This window comes from Pongo abelii, chromosome 10 (genome assembly GCF_028885655.2).
Source record: "Pongo abelii isolate AG06213 chromosome 10, NHGRI_mPonAbe1-v2.0_pri, whole genome shotgun sequence".
NCBI lineage: Eukaryota > Metazoa > Chordata > Mammalia > Primates > Hominidae > Pongo > Pongo abelii.
The window spans coordinates 32,995,263-33,023,049 of record NC_071995.2 but is presented as its reverse complement, the minus strand read 5'-3'; the positions used below and the strand labels follow the sequence as shown (position 1 = coordinate 33,023,049).

Sequence of the window (27,787 nt, the reverse complement as noted above, 5' to 3'; positions counted from 1 at the left end):
GGCTGTTATACATTAATATTTCTGTAAGTTCAAGCTGATTTGTCTTGAGCTGATTGATTTAATTTTACTGATTCATGCTGATAAGAATGTAAAGCTTATGTTTTGTGTTTTATGATTAGAGCTAGCCTTTAGGGGAAATAGGGATGACTTAAAGTTTGCTTACTTGGTTATGGGCGATTGGCCTTGGGGTGTATCTTATCAATGGCCTCTATTCTTATTTTTCTTTGACAACCATGCTAATGAGAGATAATAAAAAGAATGAAAGAGCCCTTTTGGCTGTCTGAGCAGCACCATAGTGGTTGGTGAGAACAAGCACCAAAGGTGGCAGAAAGGGAACCAAGAAGAAAGTGGTTGATCCATTTCCTAAGAAAGATTGGTGTGATGTAAAAGCACCTGCTATGTTCAATATAATACTGGGGGCCTGGCACGGTGGCTCACGCCTGTAATCTCAGCACTTTGGGAGGCCGAGGTGGGCAGATCATGAGGTCAGGAGTTTGAGACCAGTCTGACCAACATGGTGAAATCCCGTCTCTACTGAAAATACAAAAATTAACTGGGCGTGGTGGTGCACACCCATAATCCCAGCTACTCAGGAGGCTGAGGCAGGAGAACTGCTTGAACCCAGGAGGCGCAGGTTGCAGTGAGCTGAGATGGTGCCACTGTACTCCAGCCTGGGCGACAGAGCGAGACTCCGTCTCAAAAAAAAAAAGAAATATTGGGGCTGGGCGCAGTGGCTCATGCCTGTAATCCCAGCACTTTGGGAGGCTGAGGTGGGCAGATCACCTGAGGTCAGGAGTTCGAGACCAGCCTGGCCAATATGGTAAAACCCCGTCTCTACTAAAAATACAAAAATTAGCCGGGCATGGTGGTGGGTGCCTGTAGTCCCAGCTACACGGGAGGTTGAGGCAGGAGAATAGCTTGAACCCAGGAGGTAGAGGTTGCTGTGAGCCAAGATCATGCCACTGCACTCTAGCCTGGGCGACAGAGTGACTCCATCTCAAAAAATAAGTAATAAATAAATAAATAAAAATAATAATAAAATAAATAATATATAATAATATATACATAATAAATAAATAAATAAAGGTAAATAAATAAATAAATATATAAAAGTAAATAAATAAATATTGGAAAGATGCTAGTCACCAGGACCCAAGGAACCAAAATTGCATCAGATGGTCTCAAGGGTTGTGTGTTTTAAGTGAGTCTTGCTGATTTGCCAAATGAGGAAGTTACATTTAGAAAATTCAAGCTGATTACTGAAGATGTTCAGGGCAAAAACTGCTGAACTAACTTTCATGGCATGAATCTTAACCATGACAAAATGTGTTCCATGGTCAAAAAATGGCAGACCATGACTGAAGCTCATGTCGATGTCAAGACTTTCCGTGGTTACTTGCTTCATCTGTTCTGTGTTGGTTTTACTAAAAAATGCAACAATCAGATATGGAAGACCTCTTATGCTCAGCACCAACAGGTCCACCAGATCTGGAAGAAGATGATGGAAATCATGACCTGAGAGGTGCAGACAAAATGACTTGAAAGAAGTAGTCAATAAATTGATTCCAAACAGCACTGGAAAAGTCATAGAAAAGGCTTGCCAATCTATTTATGCTCTTCATGATATCTTCATTAGAAAAGTAAAAATGCAGAAGAAGCCCAAGTTTGAATTAGGAAAACTCACGGAACTTCATGGTGAAGGTAGTTCTGGAAAGGCCACTGGGGACAAAACAGGTGGTAAAGTTGAAAGAGCTGACGGCTATGAGCTGTCAGTCCAAGAATCTTGTTTAAAGTTTAGACTTCTAGTAGTGACAAAGAAAAAGTCCTATTTGTGGGGGGGAAAAAAAAGAATAAAAGAGACAATTCAGGTAAGAAATTGAAAGAGTCTAATAAACATTAAAAAAACCCAACCTCACTAGTTATCAGATGTGAATTACAATAACATATACCACCATGTTTTAATGATTGAATTCTAAAGTAATGAGGGTGCAGTAACTGTCTTACGTTCTTCTCTCACTTACTGCTGTCATAGTGGCTCTGTGTATTTCTATTTTTTTTTTAAAGACAGAGTCTTGCTCTGTCGCCCAGGCTGGAGTGCAGTGGCGGGATCTCAGCTCACCGCAAGCTCCGCCTCCTGGGTTCACACCATTCTCCTGCCTCAGCCTCCCAAGTAGCTGGGACTACAGGCACCTGCCACCACGCCCGGCTAATTTTTTGTATTTTTAATAGAGACGGGGTTTCACCATGTTAGCCAGGATGATCTCGATCCCCTGACCTCGTGATCTGCCCACCTCAGTCTCCCAAAGTGTTGGGATTACAGGCATGAGCCACAGCGACTGGCTCTTTTTTTTTTTTTTTTAAGAAGGGGTCTCACTCTGTCACCCAGGCTGGAGTGCAGCAGCGCAATTTCGGTTCACTGTAACCTCCACCTCCCGGGTTCAAGGGATTCTCCTGCTTCAGCCTCCCAAGTAGCTGGGATTACAGGCACCACCACTCCCGGCTAAATTTTGTATTTTTAGTAGAGACAGGGTTTCACCATTTGGCCAGGTTGGTCTTGAATTCCTGATCTCAAGTGATCCACCTGCCTTGGTCTCCCAAAGTGCTGGGATTACTGGCGTGAGCCACCTCACCCAGCCGAAATGTATTTCGTAAAATTCTGGAAACTGGCAAGTGCTTGGATTCAAGGACAAGGAGTGACAACTGCAGGGGGCCTTCTTGCTGTGTCATAACATGTGAAGGCATCACAGGATAAGAAGAGTGCAAGGCTGGCTTTTATCACAAACCCACTCTTAAGATAACTATAAACCCACTAATCTGTTAATTTATGAAAAGATTAATCCATTCATGAGGGCTTAAGGGCTGTCTCTTAAAATTCTCACCTCCTTTTTTTTTTTTTAGAGTCAAGATCTTGCTCTGTTGCCCAGGCTGGAGTGCAGTGGCATGATCATGGCTCACTGCAGCCTTGACCTCCTGAGCTCAAGGTATCCTCCCACCTCAGCCTCGTGAGTAGCTAGGACCACAGGTGTGTGCCACCATGTCTGTCTAATTTTTAAATGTTTTGTACAGATGGGGTCTTACTACATTGACCAGGCTGGTCTTGAACTCCAGTCCTCAAGCAATCCTCTCGCGTTGGCCTCCTAAAGTTCTGGGATTACAGACATGAGCCACCATGCCTAGCCTAGTCCCACCTCTTAATAGAGTCACCATGGTAATTAAATTCCAACATGAGTTTTGGAGGAACACAAACCATAGTGGTATGAATACTTTGAAAAGAGTTTGGTGGTTTCTGATTATGTGAAAGACAGAGTTACCACATGACCCAGTAATCCAACTGTTATATACTTCCCCAAAAGAAATGAAAACATGTCCACACGAAGACTTGTGTGCAACTGTTCATTGGAGTTTTTTTCATAGTATGTATCTCCCAACTGGAAGCAACCAACTGGTGAATGGATAAACTGTTTTACATCCATACAATGCAAAGCTACTTACCAAAAAGAGCTACTTTAGATTTTTCTGTTTGTGAGCCAAAACAAAATAGAAACAAACAAACAAAAAACCTACCAATACACATCACAACATGTATGAATCTCAAAAGCATTATGCTGAAAAGAGCTGAGTGTGGTGGCTCACACCTGTAATCCCAGCACTTTGGGAGGCCGAGTGGGGTGGATCACTTGAGGTCAGGAGTTTATGACCAGCCTGGCCAACATGGTGAAAGCCTGTCTTTACTGAAAATACAAAAATTAGCCAGGTGTGGTGGTGGGCGCGTGTAATCCCAGCTACTCTGGAGGCAGAGGCACGAGAATTGCTTGAACCAGGGAGGCAGAGGTTGCAGTGAGCCAAGATCACACCAGTGCACTCCAGCCTAGGTGACAGAGCAGGATTGTCTCAAAAAAACAAAAAACAAAAAACAAAAAAAAAAGCATTATGCTAAATACAAGGAGCCAGACACAAAAGATTCTACTATATCATTCCACATTTATAAAATTTTAGAAAAGGCAAATATTGTATATAGTGATAGAAAGCAGACTGATGGTTAGATTAATGTGAAATATTTTGCCACATAGTGCAATGGAAATAACATAAAAAAAAAAACAAAAAAGTCAGTGTCTATCATCAAGATAGCTTCTAAGGAAGCTTCTACTGATATTTACAATTTATTGTCTATATCAAAGGCTATTTTACTTGTGGCTTTTTGGAGAGGCCAGTGGAGATTACAGCTCTGCCAAATTACATTTTTGTGAAGCAATTTGCAATCACATTCTTGTTATATGGAGAAAAATCCTTGTTCTTGAAGGGAATTCTTAAAGGGAAGGGATGGTTGCTGTCTTACTCTTCTTCATTTTTCCTGCAGATATCTAATGTATATTCACTTGAAGTAAGTCTTATTTGGGGAGTGTAGCAATATGTGTCAAGGCACTTAACATTGTGTCAAGGGTCACAGTGCCAAGCACCATGTCAAGGCAGAGGGAAGATGATTGATGATGTATCCTGAAGAATACTGCAGTCAAAGCTTGGAGAATGAATTGAGTGCTGTGGAAACCCTGATGACAGGGACTACAATGAGGAAGAAGACCCAGAGCAGCGAAAGCTTTGGCAATCTGGCCAGGGAGACTATTGGATAACTAGGTATCCTGGATTTATGCAAAGGCTCTACAATGAGATTACTCAGTTTATAATTTGGATTAACCTGTCGTTTCTGTGGGCTCACCCAGGAATTTTCCTTACAGTATGATGTAGGGAAATGCCTTTGACCACTCCCCTATCTCTTTATCAATACCTGGGTCACACCTTTACCTAGCCCCCTTCCTTCCTTCCTTCCTTTCTTTTCTTCTTTCATTTCTTCCTTTCTTTCTCTTTCTTTCTTTTCTTCCTTTCTTCCTTCTTTCTTTCTCTATCTTTTTCTTTCCTTCTCGCTTCCTTCCTTCCTTCCTTTTCTTCCTTCCTTTGTTCTTTCCTTACTTCTTCTTTTTTTTTTTTTGAGACCCAGGCTGGAATGCAGTGGTACCATCCAGGCTCACTGCAACCTCTGACTCCTGGGTTCAAGTGTTTCTCCTGCCTCAGCCTCCCGAGTAGCTGGGACTACAGGGGTGCACTACCATGCCCGGCTAATTTTTGTATTTTTAGTAGAGACGGGGTTTCACCATGTTACCCAGGCTGGTCTCAAACTCCTGACCTCACGTGATCAACCCACATTGGCCTTTCAAAGTGCTGGGATTACAAGGGTGAGACACCACGCCTGGCCCCTTTCTTCTTTTTTTTCCTTCCTGCTTCCTTTCCTCCTTCCTTCCTTCTTTCCAGAAATTCGTGTCAGTTCATCCTGTTTCTTTTTTATTGACTAGATCGGGGTCAGAAAACTGACCTGCAGCCTGTTTTTGTATGACCCATGGGCTAAGAATGGCTTTATCTTTTTAAATGGTGCATAACAAATCCCCAACATGCCTGTCTTTTGAGTTATGCCTCTCCCAGTCTGGATCAGTTGCTTTCTACATTTGCTGTTTTTGATCCTGTGATTTTCCTTCGCCATCACTTTGTGTCTCTCCTGTTTCCTCTATTCCCTTCCCTTTCCCTCCCCTCCCCTCCCCCACTCCCCTTCCCCTCCCTCCTTCCCTCCCTCCCTTCTTTCTTTCTTTCCAGGGGAATTGGCAGGGGAGCAGGAAGTCAAATCACATGTCACCATGTGACTCTTGGGACTCCTTCTTCTCGTTTCTTCTCCTTTGTAGTAGGGGCAGGGCCAGCAGCAGGAGCTACAGAGCCAGGGCAGCAGAGGCGGCCACAGCCCTGTGGGAGAGCACACTGGCAACTTGCCAATACCCTGGGCAATGACACCTTTAATGTTCTTTCCATTCAGCTCACTGATGATCTTGCTGCACTGGTTGCCATTGGCCTTGTTGCTTATATTGTACAGGATCTTCTTGATGTCCTTGGTGCTGGGCAAGGGGTTGCCCCCGAGGGCAGCCAGTAGGTAGGAAGGACGACCTTCTGTGACCCGGAGGAAAAGAAAGTCACACCTTCCTCTTTTAGTTTGTTTCTTTTCTTATTCCTGTGTTGCTGCTGAGAAATCCAATCCAATTCCAACTCCCCCACCACCCTTTCGTGCCACCCTTCTACCCCTTCTGGAAGCCTGAGAATCTCCTGTTTGTCCTAGATATTTTACATTTCATAATCATATGCTTTAGTGCAGGACAATTTTCATCTATTATGATGGACACTTTCAGTTTGGTCCTTCTATTCTGAGTGTGTTTCTTCAACTATTTCTTTTTTTTTTTTGGTGACGGAGTCTCACCCTGTTGCCCAGGCTGGAGTGCAGCGGCCCAGTCTCAGCTCACTGCAACCTCCGCCTCCTGGGTTCAAGCGATTCTTCTGCCTCAGCCTCCCAAGTAGCTGTGACTACAGGTGCATGCCACCACATCCAGCTAATTTTTTGTATTTTAGTAGAGACGCGGTTTCACCGTGTTGCCCAAGCTGGTCTTGAACCCCTGAGCTCAGGCAATCCGCCCGCCTCGGCCTCCCAAAGTGCTGGGATTTCAGGCGTGAGCCACCACGCCCGACCTGAAGTATTTCATTGTTGATTTCTTCCCCTCTGTTTTACTCTTCCTGGAAATTCTGTTACTTGGCTGCTGAACTTCATAGATTTCATAAATTTTCTTTCCTTTTTTTCTCTCATTTCCTATCTCCTTGTCTTTTTGCCACGCTTTCTGTGTAATTTCCTCAATTTTATCTTTCAATTCTTCATTAAAATGTTCATTTCTTATCATGTCTTTAACGTCTAAAATTTCTTCTTGTTCTCTGAATGTTCCTCTTTTTACAAAATAACATCTTGTTCTTGTTTTCAGAATGCAGTATCTTTTCTTATCTTATCTTTCTCAAGACTGAGAAATGGAAAACTACAGAAACCACAACTTGAAAAACAGCACAGAAACCACAATTTGCAAGACAGATAAACTATGTCAGCAACAGCTCAGCTTGGACCCAGGTGTTCAGGAAACAAAACCACAGACTTTTTCACAGACAGCCTTGCCTAGCCTATCAACACAGTCAGTGACTCAACTTTGCAACTTTTGACCAATTCTTTCCTGTCCTAACTCTACCCTTCCTTCCTGCCCCTCCCCCAACTCTTGTTATCCCCGCCCTAAAAGCATCCTTTGGCTGACGCCTCCTCAGTGAAACCGTATAAAACTCAAACGTTAAAGCTACTCGGCGTCCATTTGACTGACTCCATTTGCTCACTATCTCCCTTGCCTGGCACATTTCTAATAAACTAAGCTTCCTTAGTTATTGTTATTTGTTATTTGTTTGTTCTATGTTTTAACCATAACAGATTTATTTGCTGCTCTTTTATGAGAAACTTTCTTTTTTTTTTGAGACAGAGTTTCACTCCGACGGGGTTTCACCATGTTGGCCAGGCTGATCTCAAACTCGTGACCTGAAGTGATCCGCCCGCCTCAGCCTCCTAAAGTGCTGGGATTACAGGTGTAAGCCACTGGGCCTGGTCTTTTATTTATTTATTTTTTTGAGATGGAGTCTCGCTCTGTCACCCAGGCTGGAGTGCAGTGGTGCTATCTCGGCTCACTGCAACCTGCACCCCCCGAGTTCAAGTGATTCTCCTGCCTCAGCCTCCTGAGTAGCTGGGACTACAGGCACCTGCCACCATGCCCAGCTAATTTTTGTATTTTTAGTAGAGATGGGGTTTTACCGTGTTAGCCAGGATGGTCTCGATCTCTTGACCTCGTGATCCACCTCCCTCGGCCTCCCAAAGTGAGTGAGTGAGCCACCGCGCCCAGCCCGCGCCTGGTCTTTTATGAGAAGCTTTGACTGAACATGAGTTAATTTTCTTTCATCCACATAGTATTCTGTTTCTCCAAGGTGTTTCCCTGCTTGTGTGCTCTTTGTCTTGCATGATAGAGGCTTACTTAAGAGTTTTGGTAATTTTTGGTTTCTTACGATGAGGAATGAAGGACTACAGCTGATTGGAAGTTTGCAGTATATGGAGAGCTCTTGTATTTCTGATTTTACTGTAGGGCCATTTATTTGTTGGGTAATCTTATCAGTTTCTCTTCTTTCCTCTTGGGCTGCTTTGATTCCTGAGAGAAAGGTGTGACAATCCCCTTCCTAGAGGGTAAAGATCTGGCTGACATGGTTTGGGCACTAAATGATTGATGAAGGCTGTGAGGCAAGAGGCAGGGACTTAGCAATCAGCAAGCATGGTATTGTGTAAACCTCTATTTTTGTTTGGTCCCAAAGCCCTCAGCTGTACTTGATGTTTCCCAGTCCACAGACTCCAAATTCTGCTGAAACTAGGGAGAAACAGTCATCCAGCAGCATGAGAGCAGGTAGAAGATCTGGGTCTGTTTGTGATTCTACAATATAATCATTTCTGTTTTCAATTTTTCTCTACTGTTGCCACATAATTCAGCTTTCTCAGTTCTTCTGAGTTAGTCTGCAATCATCTCTTTGCTTTTTAGCCTTCAAAGGTTTATCATCGGCCAGGTGTGGTGTGGCTCATGCCTGTAATCCCAGCATTCAGGAGGCTGAGGCAGGCAGATCACCTGAGGTCAGGAGTTCGAGACCAGCCTGGCCAACATGGTGAAACCCCGTCTCTACTAAAAATACAATAATTAGCCGTGTGTAGTGGCATGCGCCTGTAGTCCCAGTTACTGGGGAGGCTGAGGCAGGAGAATGGCTAGAACCCAGGAGGTGGAGGTTGCAGTGAGCCAAGCTTGTGCCACTGCAATCCAGCCTGGTGACAGAGTGAGACTCTATCTCAAAAAAAAAAAAAAAAAAAAGAAATGTGAAGACAGGAGATTTGGGAGGGGCCAGGGGCAGAATTATAGGGTTTGGCTATGTCCGCATCCAAATCTCATCTTGAATTTTAGTTCCCGTAGTCCCCACATATTGTGTAAGGCGGTGGGATGTAATTGAATCATGGTGGCAGTTTCTCCCATGCTATTGTTGTGATAGTAAGTTCTCACGAGATCTGATAGTTTTATAAGGAGCTTGCCACTTCACTTGACTCTCATTCTCCTTCCTGCTGCCCTGTGAAGAAGAACATGTTTGCTTCCCTTTCCACCATGATCATCAGTTTCCTAAGGCCTCCTCAGCCATGCTGAACTGTGAGTCAGTTAAACTTCTTTCCTTTATAAATTACCCAGTCTTTGATGTGTTGATGTGTTCTTATAGGAGTATGAGAAAAGACTAATACAAACTATTTCAATAAGCCATAAAAAGCAGTAAAAAGGCCAGACAGGGCCAGGCACGGTGGCTCATGCCTGTAATCCCAGCGCTTTGGGAGGCTGAGGCAGGTAGATCACCTGAGGTCAGGAGTTCAAGACCAGCCTGGGCAACATGGTGAAATGCCATCTCTACTAAAAATACAAAAAATTAACCAGATGTGATGGCAGGCATCTGTAGTGCCAGCTACCTGGCAGGCTGAGGCAGGAGAATTGCTTGAACCCAGGAGGCAGAGGTTGCAGTGAGCTGAGATTGCGCCACTATACTCCAGCCTGGGCGACAGAGCAAGATTCTGTCTCAAAACAAAACAAAACAAAACAAAAAATGGGTCAGGCACAATGGCTCATGCCAGTAATCCCAACACTTGGTGAGGCTGAGGTGGGAGGATCACTTGAGTCCCAGAATTTAAGACCAGCCTGGGAAACATAGTGAGATGCATCTCTATTTATATAATCAAAAAAGAAAAAAAAGGCAATATTCCTTTAACAGTGTGAGTGTCTCAATGACAAGAAATCAGGTATTTCTATTCCCCTAGAGTTGTTTTTCTTTTTCTTTTTTCTCCCTCTGTTGCCCCGGCTGGAGTGCAGTGGCTCGATCTCTGCTCAATGCAACTTCTGCCTCCCAGGTTCAAGTGATTCTCCTGCCTCAGCCTCCTGAGTAGCTGGGATTACAAGTGAGTGCCACCACGCCTGGCTAATTTTTTGTATTTTTAGTAGAGATGGGGTTTCGCCATGTTATCCAGGATGGTCTCTATTTCCTGACCTCATGATCCGCCCACCTCGGCCTCCCAAAGTGCTGGGATTACAGGCAGGAGCCACTGTGCACGGCTGAGCATCTCTTATTTTCTCCACCCACAGGTAAAGAATACTTTCACCAATATTCTGAATTGTATTTTCTCAAGCCCATTTGATAAATCTGCACATTCTTGTCCTTTAAGCCAAGAGTCTTACCTATTAATAAGTAGGTGGAGCTGTACCTGGATATTAATTCAGTAGCATCACCTATGAGCAAAGTGTCCATTTGGGGTAATCAACATCATCACTAATTCTAATACAAAATGTTTTGGCATAGTCATCAGTGACACGTAATTCCTCAAAATAAGTGGCTGTCATTGCTTCAGTCTCTTCATTCTGCCTCTGGTAGCTCCTTGCACTCCCTTCGGCCATATGGCCCCTAGAGCAGCCCTGGGGCTGGTGCTGAGGTCCAGAAGCTCAGGGTGGAATTTTTAGTTTCCAAATATTTTTTATCTGTGGTTGGTTGAATCCCCGGATGTGGAACCCACAAATACAGAGGGCTAACTGCGTATGTGTGTATATGTGTGTGTACATGTTGAATGTTGGTGTTAGTTTATACTTTATGTTCATTTTTAAAACTGTCTTTTTTTGAGACAGGGTCTTGCTGTGTTGCCCAGGCTGGAGTGCAGTGGTACTATCATACTCACTGCAATCTCAAATTCATGGGCTCAAGTGCTCCTCCTGCCTGCCTCAACCTCCCAAGTAGCTGAGAATACAAGTGCTTGCCACCACACCCAGCTAATTTTAAATTTTTTTTTGTAGCAATTGGGTCTCACTATATTGCCCAGGCTGGTCTTGAACTCCTGGCCTCAAGTGATCCTCCCACCTCAGGCTCCCAAAGTGCTGAGATTGCAAGCATGAGCCACCACACCTAGCCTGATTATTTGGTATTTTCATTGTGTTAGTCCATTCTTGCACTACTATAAAGAAATACCTGAAACCGAGTAATTTTTCTTTTTTTTTTTTTGAAACAGAGTTTTGCTCTTGTTGACCAGGCTGGAGTGCAATGGCATGATCTTTGCTCACCACAACCTCTGCCTCCAGAGTTCAAACAATTCTCCTGCCTCAGCATCCCAAGTAGCTGGGATTACAGGCATGCGCCACTATGCCTGGCTAATTTTGTATTTTCAGTAGAGACGGGGTTTTTCCATGTTGGTCAGGCTGGCCTTAAACTCCTGACCTCAGGTGATCCACCCACCTCAGCTTCCCAAAGTTCTGGGATTACAGGTGTGTGCCACCGGAAACGGGGTAATTTTTAAATAAAAGAGGCTTAATTGGCTCACGGTTCCACAGGTTGTACAGGAAGCATGCTGGGGAGGCCTCAGGAAACTTTCAATCATGGTGAAAGACAAAAGAGAAGCAGGCACGTCTTACAGGGCCAGAGCATGAGGAATAGAGAGAGTGGTGAGGTGCTACACACTTTTAAACAACCAGATCTCCTGATAATCCACTCACTATCACGAGAACAGCACCAAAGGGGAAATTTGTGTGCAAGATCCAATCATTTCCCACCAGACCCCGCCTCCAACACTGGGGATTACAATTTGTCATGAGATTTGGGTGGGGACACACCCAATTGGTGGGATAATGACCCAATTCATTATCACTCAATTTAAGTATGTCTTAAAATTAAAAAAAATTTTTTTTTTGTCTTATAACTGATGAAGTGGCAAATATTTCTTAATTTTTCTCATGACATCTGCTTGGTCCCAGGAGTTACTTAATGGTGCACTTTTAAGTTTCCAAGTAAATTTTAAGTAATTTTTTTTTTTGAGACAGAGTTTTGTTTGCTCTTGTTGCCCAGGCTGGAGTGCAGTGGCGTGATCTCAGCCCACTGCAAACTCCGCCTTCTGATTTCAAGAGATTCTCCTGCCTCAGCCTCCCAAGGCTGGGATTACAGATGCCCACCACCATGCTTGGCTAATTTTTGTACTTTTAGTAGAGATGGGGTTTCACCATGTTGGCCAGGCTGGTCTTGAACTCCTGACCTTGTGATCCATCCACCTCGGCCTCACAAAGTGCTGGGATTACAGGCATGAGCCACCATACACAGCCAATTTTAAGTAATCTTTAACTTTAAAATTTTAATTGCCAGAAGGTCAGAGACTGTGGCCAGTAGAATATTCTGATTAGTAGATGTTTTTTCCCTCCATTCTAACTCTAATGCCCTTTCCTTGAGCTAAAGCTTTTCTCCTTAACTCTGTCTTCCTCTAGAATAAGGGAAGACATTTTCGGGAGGTTCTTATTTTCCTCTGACCCCTGGCCACTAGTCCAACTAGTGCAACACATACCTGAATCTTAGAGTAAGTGGAGCACAGGATTAAACTGCAACTCGTGCCACACGTGTCATTTTTAGCCCTCTCCACAGTGCATTGCACGTAGGACTAGTAGATAGCATTTCTTGAAGGCTCACCGTGTGCTGGGCATTGTACTAAGAATATTGTATACAGTATCTCATTTAATCATCACAACACCTTTGTTTTCTGCCACTTTGTGCATGAGGAAATGGAGGGAATGAGAAATTGAGTAACTTCCCCCAAGGCACACAACTTAAGGTGATAACACCAAGAGAAGTGCCCAGTGTTTGTCTGACCACAGAGCCCACGCTATGTGAGCACTCACATGAGATGTGTTGAACAAATCTTATTTTGTCATTTGCTGAAATAAGGTTTGTTCAGCAAATGAACACATTCAGTGAATCTGTTCAGTAGTTCACAGCCAAAATGGAATTTGTTGCCACTGGGTTATGCATCCACATAATCCTCTGTTATCACTTTATATAGTACACTCAACACTTGGTGAAAATCCTCAGGAATTTGGAATTGTCTTCCTTTTGGACTATTTTCAAGCTATCTCTGAAATAAGAATGTGAAGAAATACAAGGCTGGTAAATTATTAAAGCTGCTACCTATCTCTTAATGTCAGCGGTTTTCGTGTTACATGTCTTTCTGAAAAACCAATAGACACCTAACCACATCCTTGTTCTTAATGCTTCCTGTTAATGCTGTTAAAGCTCAGGAAATTGTGAACTTTCTAAATTACTTAAGATAATTTGCAATCTTCCTCAAAAATCACTTTTTGTTGCTTCATCTTGTTGCATAACTTTGCTTTATCCTCACGATAGATCCCATTTTCCACAATTAATTACTTATACATTTTAAATTTGTATTGTATATGTTCATACAAACAAAAATAAAATAAAATAAATTGAATATATATGGAGTAAACTTTATTATTTATTTATTTCACTTATTTATTTATTTATTTATTTTTTTTTTTTTGAGAGGGAGTCTTGCTCTGTCACCCAGGCTGGAGTTCAGTGTCACAATCTCTGCTCACTGCAACCTCCGCCTCCCGGTTTCAAGCAATTTTCCCACCTCAGCCTCCTGGGTAGCTGGGATTACAGGTGTGCACCACCATGCCCGGCTAATTTTTGTATTTTTACTAGAGACCGGGTTTCACCGTGTTGGCCAGGTTGGTCTTGAACTCCTGACCTCAGGTGATCCACCTGCCTTGGCCTCCCAAAGTGCTAGGATTACAGGTGTGAACCACCACCTGGCCTTATTATTTTTAAAGTTTTCTGTGGTTTTTCTTTTTTAAAGTTTTCTTCTTGAATTCAATGACAACAAGCAATGTTTGAAATTATCTTTTGATTTTAAATATCTACTGTTTCTACTTTAAAATGAAAGAAACACGATATGTACAAGTTAAAACAATAGAGCTGTTGATGATCATTTACTTTTTTATTGTGACAAAGTATATATTACATAAAATTTATCATTTTAACTTTTTTTTTTTTTTTTTGAGGCAGAGTCTTGCTTTGTTACCCACGCTGGAGTGCAGTGGCGCGATCTCAGCTCTCTGCAAGCCCTACCTCCCTGGTTCACACCATTCTCCTGCCTCAGCCTCCCAAGTAGCTGGGACTACAGGCGCCTGCCACCAAGCCCAGCTAATTTTTTGTATTTTTAATAGAGACAGGGTTTCACTGTGTTAGCCAGGGTGGTCTCGATCTCCTGACCTCGTGATCCGCCCGCCTCAGCCTCCCAAAGTGCTGGGATTATAGGCGTGAGCCACCATGCCCGGCCTTTTTTAACCGTTTTTAAGTGTAACATTTGGTGGCATTATGTACACTCACCATTGCACAACTGTCACCACGGAATTTCCCCCAGATTGCAGAATTACTTTGGGAGCACTATTTTGGTGATCTGAGGATTTTCAGAGGCTTTCACTTGAATGTTCTTAATATAATAGCCCTCCCTCACTCCATCAATCAAAGAACAGTTGCTAAATATACCTTTTCCCACTATTCATTCTGAGACTAGAGAAGTAACCACTGAATGGCTCCATCACGCCATTGGACACACTGGGAAACTGACTCTGGTCAAAGTTCCATCTATCACCTGGGTTCTGTAAACTTCTACTCTGAGTGGTGGACTATGCTGGATTTGTTGTTGTTGTTGTGTTTGTTTCATTTCATCTTACTTTATTTTGTGTCTCCATGGATTAGCATCAGTTCAGAGCCAAAATCAACTAACCCCCCCCACCAAAAAAAATATTTATCTTTCTCCAGTTTATAGTCACACTGGGAAATGGCCCTACTTGTCTCTGGGGAATGTTTTACTGAAGATCCACAAAACACACCTGTGGTCACATTGCAGTGTGCTTTTGGGCTCCAAGTCTGTGAACTAGCTTAGTTTGAGAAACTGGCTAAGAGTGTGTGAATTTCTGCTACAGTGAATTAAACTAGGTTTCTGCCCACTAGACCTAGAATCATTGCCTGGATATGTGAAGAAGTACTTTGGGCTGCCCTTGTATTTAATTCCTACAGTCTTATGACTGATTACACGATGTTACATATCCCGAAAGGTCATACCCTCTGATCATACACACTTCATCCCTGTGGGTTACTCTGGTAATTGTACTCACCTTGTGTTATGCAATTTGTGTTCACCCAAAATCTGTAAGTTGAAACCCTAACCCCCAATGGGATGGTATTAGGAAGTGGGGTCTTTGGGAAATAATTAGGTATAGATGAGCTCATAAGGGTGGAGCTCCTGCTATAGGATTAGTGTCCTTAGAGAAGAGAAAGAGAGGAGATCTCACTCTCTTTGCCATGTGAAGACAGGCATCTGTGAACCAGGAGGCAAGCCTTTACCACAAACCAGCCATGCTGGCACCCTAATCTCAGGACTTCCAGTCTCCAGAACTTGAGCAATAAATGTTCGTTGTTTAAGTACCCATCTATGGTGTTCTGACTGACTAAACCCAAACTGACTAAGACACCTTGTCACTGCAAGCTAAGGATTGCCACTGGCCTCTACCACTCCTGGATCCTTTATTCCAGCTGAGATCAGGAAATTCAATTCCATGGCAACATCCTTTGCCACCATCTCCTGCTGGCAAAGAACAGCTGCAACAGAGTTTTATAAGAATGCTCAAGTCTCCTTACTGTTGCATCTGTAATGCCTGGGTATAGGGGACGTCCTCCAGGCTCTTCCAGGGATGACTGTCTTTCAGAGTGGCAGGGCAGGCTGTTCATAACAGATTCATGCATTATTCTTGTTTCCCTGGGCCTTTAGACTCCTTCCTCTACTTGTATACAATGTTCATAACAGCATTATTCATAATAGTCAAAAAGTGGAAACAACCCAACATGTGTTCATTGGCACCATCCTAAGGCTTAGTGTTTATCTGCCCTTTATTTAAGATGAAGAGGTTTTCCTTGCACATCCATTTATTCACCCTGTTACCAAAATGCCAGGGGTTCTGTCTAGGTACTGCTGCTTGATCACTGAGACAATGGGTATTGCCAGGGAAGAAGGCTTTAGTTGGGTGATGCAGCTGAGGAGTTGGGAGATGAGTTCTAGATGAGTCCCAAATCCATCTCCCTGACTGATTAAAATTAAGGGTTTGTATAACAGAAAAGAAATGTAACCATTTTTGGGAAAACAAGAATTAGGAAGGGGTAAAGGGGAGAAGTTGGTCAACAAGAAGCAGGTGGCTGCTTAGGCAATCATGATTGGTGAGGGGTCTGGCTCCTCATTGTCCAGATGCAGTGATCTGGTGAGTTTCAGTTCCTTGATAATATCTGGGAGGCCTGATGGTTGGCTTCATGAGGAAGGAACTCAGATTAAGACAAATGTAACTTTCTCAAGTTTTAAGACTGGGAGGGTCAGTTTTCTTTCAGTTTCTTTCTTTTATTCAAAAGAAACCACAAATACCAGTTCTATCAGACAGTTGGGCCATTTTCAACCCAAGGCATCTGAGTTCCTCCTCAACAAGGTAGGGTGACTTTAAATGTCTACGGAGGTGGGGTGTGGCTTGTCCTCAGATTATGTGTTTGTTTATAGGGGTGTGTGAAAAATTTCCCCTATCATTCAGCCTTCATGATGGAAGATCTTTTTCTCCTTTTTTCTTCCTTCAAGTCTCTATTTCCTTTCATTTTCCCCTGCAATCAGCTGCCTGTTCTTCTATCTCCTCCCTATTCCCAGCTGTAATTTTATCTAGTCTTTGTGAATTAAGAAACCGGTTTAAGAAACTGGTTTGTAAGCATGCATTTTAATCATTTCAAGTCACAGTCAAGTTAGCAATTCTTGAATTTTTTTCTGCAACATTGTGGCCTGGGGAAGGTGGGAAAGGAGCTTTTGGGGGATCATTAAGAGAGCACAGCACAAAGGTATACAGCAAATATAAGCAAATGTATACTTCAAGACCTAACCATGCCACGTTATAACAGAAACACTTTTCTCCAGGACTCTTGTTGGCATCACCCCTTAGGATCCAGATATGTTGGAGAAGATACAAATCATTCTGACAAATCAGTAAATATTTTTTGAGGATCATTGCTGTACCATGTACCATGCAAAATGCCAGGAATACAACAGTTAAACACAAAACACACATGATTCCTGCATTTGTGCACCATGTTTTTATGAACCTCATAGTACTGGCTAGAATTGTGAAATCACTGTAGGCATCATCTCTACTGCAGAGAAGAAAACTTTTGCATATATTGGAGAACGGAGCCTCTAGTCATATTTCAATATTGTCTCCAACTCCCTTTTAATTCAAGGCCTTCTTCATTACAATCCACAGCCTAGAATAGAAATTTAGACTAGTTGATAGCCTACAAGAGTTGACAAGGCAGAGGAGATGCTCAGAGATAGAAAAGGAGGCTTGTCAGAGTTTCCAAGTTAACTACATTGTGTATCTCAGATGAGAGAAAAAGGGTTTCTCTTGTTAATTAAGAAATTCCTTTGGAGATTAATGAAGACAGAACGCAGGATGTGCAAGAGAATATTCTCAAACCAAACAGCTTTTAACCTGGGAGAATAAAGAGACCCAAAGGGCTAGTCTTTGTCTAGAGCAGAGAAAACACAGAAGAAAATTTAAAAATATTCTTCCATTCCAATATTTGTATAATCTTGAGGAAAAGTCCTTTTTAAGCAAAAGACAAAATCTTTAATCCAGAGGATATAGAAGAAGAAAAAGATTTATGTTTGGCTACATAAAAATTAAAAACAGCGTAGTAAAACATGTGACTAAAATGTTAAAAAGCAAAGAGCATTCTGGGGAAAAATATTTGCAACACTTAAGATTGACACATACATTTCTTACAAGTAATAAGTCCAACAACTTAATAGGAAAATTGGCATTCTACTGACACTCGTTTGAATTTGGGAAAAAAAATCTTGTAGAAAGAAAATTGGCAAAAGACATAAACCTACTGTTAAGAGAAAAATACATATTAAATAGCATGCATTAAATACTAAACAAAGTAAATATGGCATATAAATAATTGAGAAGATGTTCAACTACATTCATAATTAAGGAAATGCAAATTAAAATAGCAGAAAACCATTTTAAGTAGACGGATAAATCTCCATGGTGCTGGGGAATTTGCTGGAAAATAGACATACTTGGAACTATAAATCTTTGTAGCTGCATTGGTGGGCAATTTGGCATATTTTTTTTTATACTTTAAGTTCTGGGATACATGTGCTGAACGTGCAGGTTTGTTACATAGGTATACATGCGCCATGGTGGTTTGCTGCACCCAACAACCCGTCATCTAGGTTTTAAGCCCCGCATACATTAGGTATTTGTCCTAATGCTCTCCTTCGCCTTGCCCCCCAACCCCTGACAGGCTGCAGTGTGTGATGTTCCCCTCCCCTCAGTGTGTGATGTTCCCCTCCCTGTGTCCTTATGTTCTCATTGTTCAACTCTCACTTATGAGTGAGAATATGCGGTGTTTAGTTTTCCGTTCCTGTGTTAGTTCGCTGAGAATGATGGTTTCCAGCTTCATCCATGTCCCTGCAAAGGACATGAACTCATTCTTTCTTATGGCTGCATAGTATTTCAAAATGTAAAACACAATATTCTTTACATCAGTCATTTCCTGTTTGCTTTCCGACCCATTCCCTACCCTTCTGCTCTGCTCTGTCCCACAGAGGCTGAGCCCTGCAAACTACAGTTCCTAAGCCCCTTTGCCAACGGGCTTTCATTTAGAATCAGCCAATGGAAAGTGATGGCAGGAGACTGAAGGGTGAATAATTGAATGGGAGAGCCAGCATATTTCTTTCCCCTTTCTGCATCTGGGGGTCTTCCCAGCAGCGGCTGCATCTGTCTCATATATGACCCAGCTCCCACCAGGCAGGACAGTCCTTCCCACCCAGCTTCTAGCCTCTGGTCACACCGGCTCCTCAATTTGTCCCTTTAGCCCTTGGTGGTTTTATGCTGTTGCTGATCTTTTCTTTTTTTTTCTGAGTGGGAGACACAGTTTCATTCTTGTTGCCCAGGCTGGAGTGTAATGGCGCCATCTTGGCTCACCACAACCACCGCCTACTGGGTTCAAACGATTCTCCTGCCTCAGCCTCCCGAGTAGTTGGGATTACAGGCCTGTGCCACCACACCCGGCTAATTTTGTATTTTATTTTATTTTATTTTTTGAGACGGAGTCTCACTCTGTCGCCCAGGCTGGAGTGCAGCGGCGTGATCTGGGCTCACTGCAAGCTCCGCCTCCTAGGTTCACACCATTCTCCTGCTTCAGCCTCCCAAGTAGCTGGGACTACAGGTGCCTGCCACCACGCCTGGCTAATTTTTTTGTATTGTTTTTAGTAGAGACGGGGTTTCACTGTGTTAGCCAGGACGGTCTCGATCTCCTGACCTCATGATCCACCCACCTCGGCCTCCCAAAGTGCTGGGATTACAGGCGTGAGCCATTGCGCCCGGCCTAATTTTATTTTTTGTATAGATGAGGTCTCACTTTGCTGCCTAGGCTGGCCTCGAACTTCTAGCCACAAGTGATCCTCCCGTTTCAGCTTCCCAAAGTGTGGGGATTACAGGTGTGAGCCACCTCACCTGGTCCAACCATTTTATTTATAATAATTTTTCCTTCATTCTTAGCTATGTGAGCGTCTGCAGGCAAATACCTCAGCACAAGGATACTCAGTGAAGCATCGTTTTTAAGGGAAAATGCATAGAAACAATCTAGGTATTTATTGATTGGTGATTCATACAATGGAATGCTATACAGCAAATTAAAGGAATGAGGTAGATTTATATATGTGGAAAGATAGGCAAGATATTGTTAAGTGAGAAAAGCAAGATGCCAAACAGCATGTACAGTATGAGTTAAAAAAAAAAATACACATAGGCTGGGTGTGGTGGCTCACGCCTGTAATCCCAGCACTTTGGGAGGCCGAGGTGGGCAGATCTTGAGGTAAGGAGGTGAAGAGATTTGAGACCATCCGGGCTAACATGGTGAAACCCTGTCTCTACTAAAAATACAAAAAATTAGTCGGGCATGGTGGCACGAGCCTGTAGTCCCAGCTACTCGGGAGGCTGAGGCAGGAGAATCGCTTCAACCCAGGAGGCAGAGGTTGCAGGGAGCTGAGACTGCGCCACTGTGCCACAGCCTGGGCGACAGAGCGAGACTCCATCTCAAAGAAAAAAACAACAACAAACAAAACAAAACAGCACAGCCGGGCACAGTGGCTCACATCTCTAATCCCAGCATTTTGGGAGGCCAAGGTGAACAGATGACTTGATGCCAGTGTGTCCAGAATTGATTCCTTCCGGTGGGTTCTTGGTCTCACTGACTTCAAGAATGAAGCTGCGGACCTTCGCGGTGAGTGTTACAGCTCTTAAAGATGGTGTGTCAGGAGTTCGTTCCTTCAGATATGTCCAGAGTTTCTTCCTTCTGGTGAGTTCGTGGTCTTGCTGACTTCAAGAATGACGCCGCAGACCTTCATGGCGTTACAGCTCTTACAGGTGGCCCCGCCCACGTCCTGCTGATTGGTCCATTTTACAGAGCGCTGATTGGTCCATTTTACAGAGTGCTGATTGGTGCATTTACAATCCTTTAGCTAGACACAGAGCGCTGATTGGTACATTTTTACAGAGTGCTGATTGGTGCATTTACAATCCTTTAGCTAGACACAGAGTGCTGATTGGTGCGTTTTTACAGAGTGCCGATTGGTGCATTTACAATCCTTTAGCTAGACACAGAGCGCTGATTGGTGTGTCTACAATCCTCTAGCTAGACAGAAAAGTTCTCCAAGTCTCCACTCAACCCAGGAAGTCCAGCTGGCTTCAGCTCTCACCAGGAGTTCAAGACCAGCCTGGGCAACATGGCAAGACCTGGCTCTACAAAATTGAAAAAATTAGCCGGGCATGGTGGTGCATGTTTGTGGTCTTAGCTACTTGGGAGGCTGAGAGAGGAGGATCACTTGAGTCTGGGAGGTCGAGGTTGCAGTGCGCCATGTTCATGCCACTGTACTCCAGCTGGGGCAACAAAGTGAGACCCTATCGCAAAAAATAAATAAATAAAATAAAAATTTTAAAGACATACATGCATACATATGTGCTTTAAAAAATAGTGTCTAAAAAACACTCTGGAGCTAGACAGCCTGGGATTACATCTCAGTTTCACTACTTGATAACTTGTTGGGCAATTTACTTGAGTTCTCTGTTTCTGTATCTATCCCTGGTTCCTTATCTGTAAAATGGTGTTATGATAATAATCCTCATAAGGTTTTTTTGACTATTACATGAGTATAATTCAAGAGTTGGCAAACTAATAGCCATAGGCCAAATCTGGCTGTTGCTTGTTTGTTTTTTTTTGAGATGGAGTCTCGCTCTGTCACCAGGCTGGAGTGCAGTGGCCCAATGTCAGCTCACTGTAACCTCCGCCTCCTGAGTTCAAGTGATTTTCCTGTCTCAGCCTCCCGAGTAGCTGGGACTTCAGGCACACACCACCATGCCCAGCTAATTTTTGTATTTTTAGTAGAGACAGGATTTCACCGTGTTGGCCAGGATGGTCTCGATCTCCTGACCTCGTGATCTGCCTGCCTCGGCTTCCCAAAGTGCTAGGATTACTGGCGTAAGCCACTGCGCCTGGCGCTGTAGCTTGTTTTTCTAAATAAAGTTTTATTGGAACATAGCTGCATCCGTTAGTTAACATACTCCCTATAGCTGCTTTCATACTACAACAAAGTGTTGATTAGTTGCAACGGAGACCAAATGCTCCACAAAGCCTAAAATATTTGCTATGTAACTTTTACATAAAAAATTTGCTTTCTGCTGAGTTAATGCATATAAAGTGTTTAGGAGAGTACTTGACACGTAGTAAATGTTCAGTGTTTATGGTGGTTATTGTATAAACATGGAAAATTTCTGCAAGGATTCCTACTTGGGAGTCTGGAACACCATTCTTTGATACCATTTGACTTTTTCTTTTTGTCTTATACCTTTTTATGTTTGATTCTCCATAAATTATTTCTTTAGTTAAAAAACCAATTAGCAAGCCAGGCGCGGTGGCGCATGCCTGTAATCCCAGAACTTTGGGAGGCCAAGGTGGGTGGATCACCTAAGGTCAGGGGTTCAAGACCAGCCTGGCCAACATGGTGAAACCCGGCCTCTACTAAAAATACAAAAATTAGCCAGGCGTGGTGGCACTCGCTTATAATCCCAGCTAGTCAGGAGGCTGAGGCAGGACAATTGCTTGAACCCAGGAGGCAGAGGTTACAGTGAGGTGAGATCGTGCCACTGCACTCCAGCCTGGGCAATAGAGTGAGACTCAGTCTCAAAAAAAAAAAAAAAAAACCCAATTAACTTAAAAATAATTTTAATTGTCATTAATTATATAATTTATATTATTTATATTTAATGTCCTTTTACATTAAGATAAGCAGAACTGGGAGAGATCTCGTAGTTTGGCACACTATAAACCCTAAACTGGGCCAAGAGCAGTGGCTCACACCTGTAATCCCAGCACTTTGGGAGGCCAAGGCAGGTGGATCACCTGAGGTCAGGAGTTTGAGACCAGGCTGGCCAATATGGTGAAACCCTGTCTCTACTAAAAATACAAAAAATTAGCTGGGCCTGGTGGCACGTGCCTGTAATCCCAGCTACTTGGAACATTGAAGCAGGAGAATCACTTGAACCCAGGAGGCAGAGCTTGCAGTGAGCTGAGATCATGCCATTGCACTCCAGCCTGGGCAACAAGAGCAAAACTCTGTCTAAAACAAACAAACAAACAAAAAACCCTAAACTGTAGATTCTAGGATTTATGTGGTTTTGAAACATACAAAGCTATCCGGGACCTTTAGGGGTCCATCTGGGATGGTTTGTCATATCCGGAGCTGCATTTGAGGGCTGGTTCATTTGCAAGTTCCCGGGAAGGCAGAGATAACATGAATTGGCATTTTCCACAGCAACTTGTCAAGAGCTTTATCTTTTCTCCCATCTGTTTGGATTGGATACTTACAGCTCTACAGCTGCTCTTTGGAAGAATCTTACAAATTCTGAGGAGAGAGCACTTTGCCTGGAAATCATGCTAAAGTTTTCTTTGTAGCTACTTCAGTTATCTATTGCTAGATAATAAACCACTCCAAACTGCTCCTGTTTTTGTAGGTCTGGACACTAGACAGGGCTTGGCTGGATGGTTCTTTTAGTTCATGTGGTGATAGCCATGTTCACTCACTAGGATGGCTTCAGTGAGACGATGGGCTGGGGTTCTGACAAAATCCACAATGAAGATGGTTATGTTGGAGGTATCTAACAGTTGAGTTGAGAAGGCATGAAGAGTTGGACCCCCAGATGAAATCTGACTGTAACTGGGCCAAATTGTAAAACCAGCTGCATTTGATTTGAACTGTTTATGCTTTGCCTGATCATCAACCTGAAGAGTGTAAACCAAAAATTATACCCTAAGCCCCCAACCAACTGAACAGACAGCTGTCTAGGCCGAGGGGACCCCAGAGCAAGCTGAAAAACTAAATTCCAGGCCATGATGGGAAGGAAGGGTTGGACGTACCTCATTATACTCTCTCCCTTTTAAAGTTTAGGTATAAGAGACCAGCTTTAACATTAAAATAGAGATCATAAGACTGACAAAACAGACTCTTTGGTAATAAGATACCAAATTCCAACTGGTATAATATCACATGACAGATAACAGACCTTGAAGAAAATTAAAATATTTTACCTCAAAATATATTTCTTTGGCATATTTTGAAATGGTCCTGAGAAGCCATCTTTTGAGAAAGAAATTTTTCATCTGTAGAGGATCTTTATTAATGCAGCTAGGCTTTTCCCAGATCTAGCAGAGATAACTAAGAGTCTGACACCTGTGAAATTCCAAAAGACACGTTTACCATCTATTCTCTCTGAAGCCTGCTATCTGGAGGCTTCATCTGTATAACAAGAATCACAGCCCACCCCCCTTATCTCAACCCAAGCATTTCTTTCTACTGACTTTGTCTTTTTTTTTTTTTTTGAGATGGAGTCTCGCTCTGTCACCCAGGCTGGAGTGCAATGGTGCAATCTCGGTTCACTGCAAGCTCCGCCTCCTGGGTTCACGCCATTCTCCTGCCTCAGCCTCCCAAGTAGCTGGGACTACGTGTAGGTGCCCACCACCACGCCTGGCTAATTTTTTTTTTTTTTGTATTTTTAGTAGAGACGGGTTTCACCATGTTAGCCAGGATGGTCTCGATCTCCTGACCTTGTGATCCGCCCGCCTCGGCCTCCCAAAGTGCTGGGATTACAGGCGTGAGCCACCGCGCCCGGCCTGACTTTAAGTCTTCAGCTTAACTCTTTTGACCGATTCCAAATCAGAAAATCTTTGAATCCACCTATGACTTGTAATGCTCCTTCCTTGAGATGTCCCGCCTTTCCTGGCCAAACCAGTGTATACCTTAGATGTATTGATTTGTCTTTGCCTATAACTTCTGTCTCCCTACAATGTATAAAACCAAGCTGTAATTCAACCACCTCAGGCACACTTTCTCAGGACCTCTTTTAGACTGTTCCCTGGGCCATGGTCACTCATATGGGCTCAGAATAAACCTCTTTAAATATTTTGCAGAGATTGGCTTTTTTTTTTTTTTTTACCGACAAGAGACAGCTATGCTGAACTAGATTGATCATCAAAGACGTACTAAATTGTTAACCAGCCATCATCCATTATGAACTATGCTAAAACCTTCTAGATGTGTAAACTCACAGTAGTCCTTCTAAGCCTCTGCCTAATCTCACCAAGATGGAACATGATTTTCCTATTTGCTGGATCTGTGTCTCCCAAATTGCAATTCCTGAGACCCAGATTAAAATGCATTTTCTTTTGTTTGCCACTCCACAGTGATGGTTTTACTTCTTATTAGTTGGCTGGCTTGAAAGTCCAAAAAGGCTTCACTCACATGCGTGGAGCCCCAGTGGGCCTCCATGTGGCCTTTCTCTCTCTATGTAGTCTCTTCTCTTTCAGTTGTCTTGGCTGAGCTTCTTTACAGCATAGCATCTAGCTTCCTGAAACAAAAATGGAAGCTTCCAGGCCCCTGAAAAGTTAAGCCTAGAACAGGAACATAAAACACAACTATATTGGGAATAAAACCTTTCCATCACTAACTTAGGTTCAAGTGGTGGTGGGGGGAGGAAGTGGGCCTGCAAATTTCGTGACATTAGACAGATTAACTAGAGGGAAAAAAAACATGCTTTATATTCATACATGTGAGAGCATTAGAAAGAAGCAGCTTGCTGAACAGCTAGGGGTAAGGGTATATTACAACAACAATTTAATAGGGAGAAGGAATGGGAAAGCTAGAGCTTCTGTGGGAAGTACAAATGGGCTTTTAGGGAAACCAATGGCAGGTATTACAGTTTATGATAATGTTTGTTTATGCAATTTCTCACCCAGGTGCTAACCGTCAGGCTCCTTCCTGGCTGGAAGCTCCCCCAGAGAGGGGATTTATGGCAGCTTCATTCTCCAAAGGCCCTGACTATAGTCAGATAAGGGAAGCTCAGAAGAGACCTCTTTCTGTATCTATAACTTGCATGTCTTAAAAGAATCATTGTACCATAGGGTGGGTTGTGATTCCCTTTAAACTCCACCTCATTCTGTTTATTAGTCAAGGGAAGTCACAAAACCAGACGGAATTCAAGGGAAGGAAACCGACTCCGCCTCTAATGGCTGCAACAGTATGCACATTCAGGGAGGAAAGGAATTAGCAGTGGCCATCTTTCTGGACCATCTACCACAGTGGCTAAAGTTAACACCTAGAAAGGAAGGTCCTGTTTTCAGCTTCCTTGACTGCTGCTCCAGGTGTCAAACCCTGAAGGGTGAGCTGACACTAAAGACTGAGTGGTTATTTTCTCCAGAAGAGGAGAAAGATATTGAAAATGTGGCCGGCTGATTCTCCCTGACGATCACACAGACAGACCTGCATGACAGTCACACAGACAGGCCTGCATAGCACCCCAGTTACACAGACGAATTTCCCCAGAGCTACCTTAACATTGAGCAAATAGTTAAACCTAGGGAAATTGGTGCCCAGACAGCAAAGCTAGAAATGAAACATATGGCCAGTAGGAGCCTTGCGTGGGCTTCTCCCTAACCTGGAGCAAACCAAAATAATAGAGACAGTCTTTCATTCCTAGTGCCAGGACCAGTCTCGGGTCAACGAAATCTGAGACAGTCAAGGTAACAGAGGCAGCTGTTTGAATAGATTCATTGGAGAGTCTAAGGCAGCTCTCCAGACCAAGCTGTAAAGCAGATAAGATAGAAATAATCACTCTGGTACCACAGTAGACAGGCCTTGAAGGTACTGGGCCCCTCACAGCTTAATCCGACTTAGAAAGCATTTTTGCCTTTGACCTTCTAGTTGAAACAAAATTAGTTACCAGTAGACTTAGGCGAATGCTACACTGCACCTAGGCACATAACCCCAACCTATCTAAACACTAAGACAATTGTAACACTTTGAGTTGGCCTGGTGGAATTATCTCCAGCCTTCTGCCTGTATCTGGTTACAGCAATAAATTCCCTTCTTTCCTAGTCTGTCTGCTTCTCCTTACCGGGCCTCAAGAAAATGCAGCCGGACTTGGCTTGGTTCCGGGAACAAAAATGTATATTTTAGGTAGGATGTAATTACAGGGATTGGCAATCAAACACATACAATGTACTGAAACCATGGACTATGTGTAGCATTAGACAGAAACAGGAAGCACCCAGGATAGGGAAATGGCTGCTTCCTGGAGTCTCTCCACTGCCACTCACCACTGCCACTCACCACCGCCACACTGGCTGCTCAGATATGTGGTAAAGAAGCCAAGGCTCACGTGCCCACGAGTGTTCTGCCCAGGAGGGGAAAAATTCTTTTTCCTTCTACTCATCTTAGATTTACAGGCTGGGCCCTGTAAATTAGATTGACAAAAGACAGATTAACAAGATAAGAAGGTTTTTATTTTATTTTATTTATTTTTTATTTTTATTTTTATTATTATTTTTTGAGACGGAGTTTCGCTCTTGTTGTCCAGGCTGGAGTGCAGTGGTGCGATCTCAGCTCACCGCAACCTCTGCCTTTCAGGTTCAAGTGATTCTCCTGCCTCAGCCTCCCGAGTAGCTGGGATTACAGTCATGCATCACCACGCCCGGCTGATTTTGTATTTTTAGTAGAGATGGGGTTTCTCCATGTTGGTCAGGCTGGTCTCTAACTCCCAACCTCAGGTGATCCGCCTGCCTCAGCCTCCCAAAGTGTTGGGATTACAGGCGTGAGCCACTGTGCCCGGCCAAGAAAAAGTTTATTTTTATTTTTACTTTTTATTTTTTATTTTTTTTGAGACGGAGTCTTGCTCTGTCACCCAGGCTGGAGTGCAGTGCAGTGGCCCCATCTCGGCTCACTGCAAGCTCCGCCTCCTGGGTTTACGCCATTCTCCTGCCTCAGCCTCCTGAGTAGCTGGGACTACAGGTGCCCGCCACCATGCCCAGCTAATTTTTTTTTGTATTTTTAGTAGAGATGGGGTTTCACCTTGTTAGCCAGGATGGTCTGGATCTCCTGACCTCGTGATCCGCCCGCCTCGGCCTCCCAAAGTGCTGGGATTACAGGCGTGAGCCACCACGCCCAGCCGAAAAAGTTTATTAACATGTGCTGCCTGTATACACATGGGAGCATTCAGTGATGAGTAACTAAAAAGGGTGGCTAGAACTGGGGCTTGTCCAGCATCTTAACAAAATGATGAAGGGAAACAGTGACGGGTTAGTCAAAGCACGTAAAATGGAGTCGGGAGGCCATTTCGGTTTGGACCTCAGGCCAGTCTTTTTTTAAAAAAATTTTAAATTAATTATTTATTTATAGAGACAAGGTCCTACTACGTTGCCCAGGCTGGTTTAGAACTCCTGGGCTCAAGCAATCCCCCTGCCTCTGCCTCCCAAAGTGCCAGGATTACAGGCGTGAGTCACGGCGCCCAGCCACCCCATGCATGTC

At 43.4% G+C, this 27,787-nt stretch overlaps 1 pseudogene; it reads left to right on the top strand.

Moving 5' to 3' along the window:
* Positions 1–1,071: 1,071 nt before the first annotated feature.
* Positions 1,072–25,717, top strand: LOC100454835 (uncharacterized; annotated as a pseudogene).
* The last annotated feature ends 2,070 nt before the right edge of the window (positions 25,718–27,787 follow it).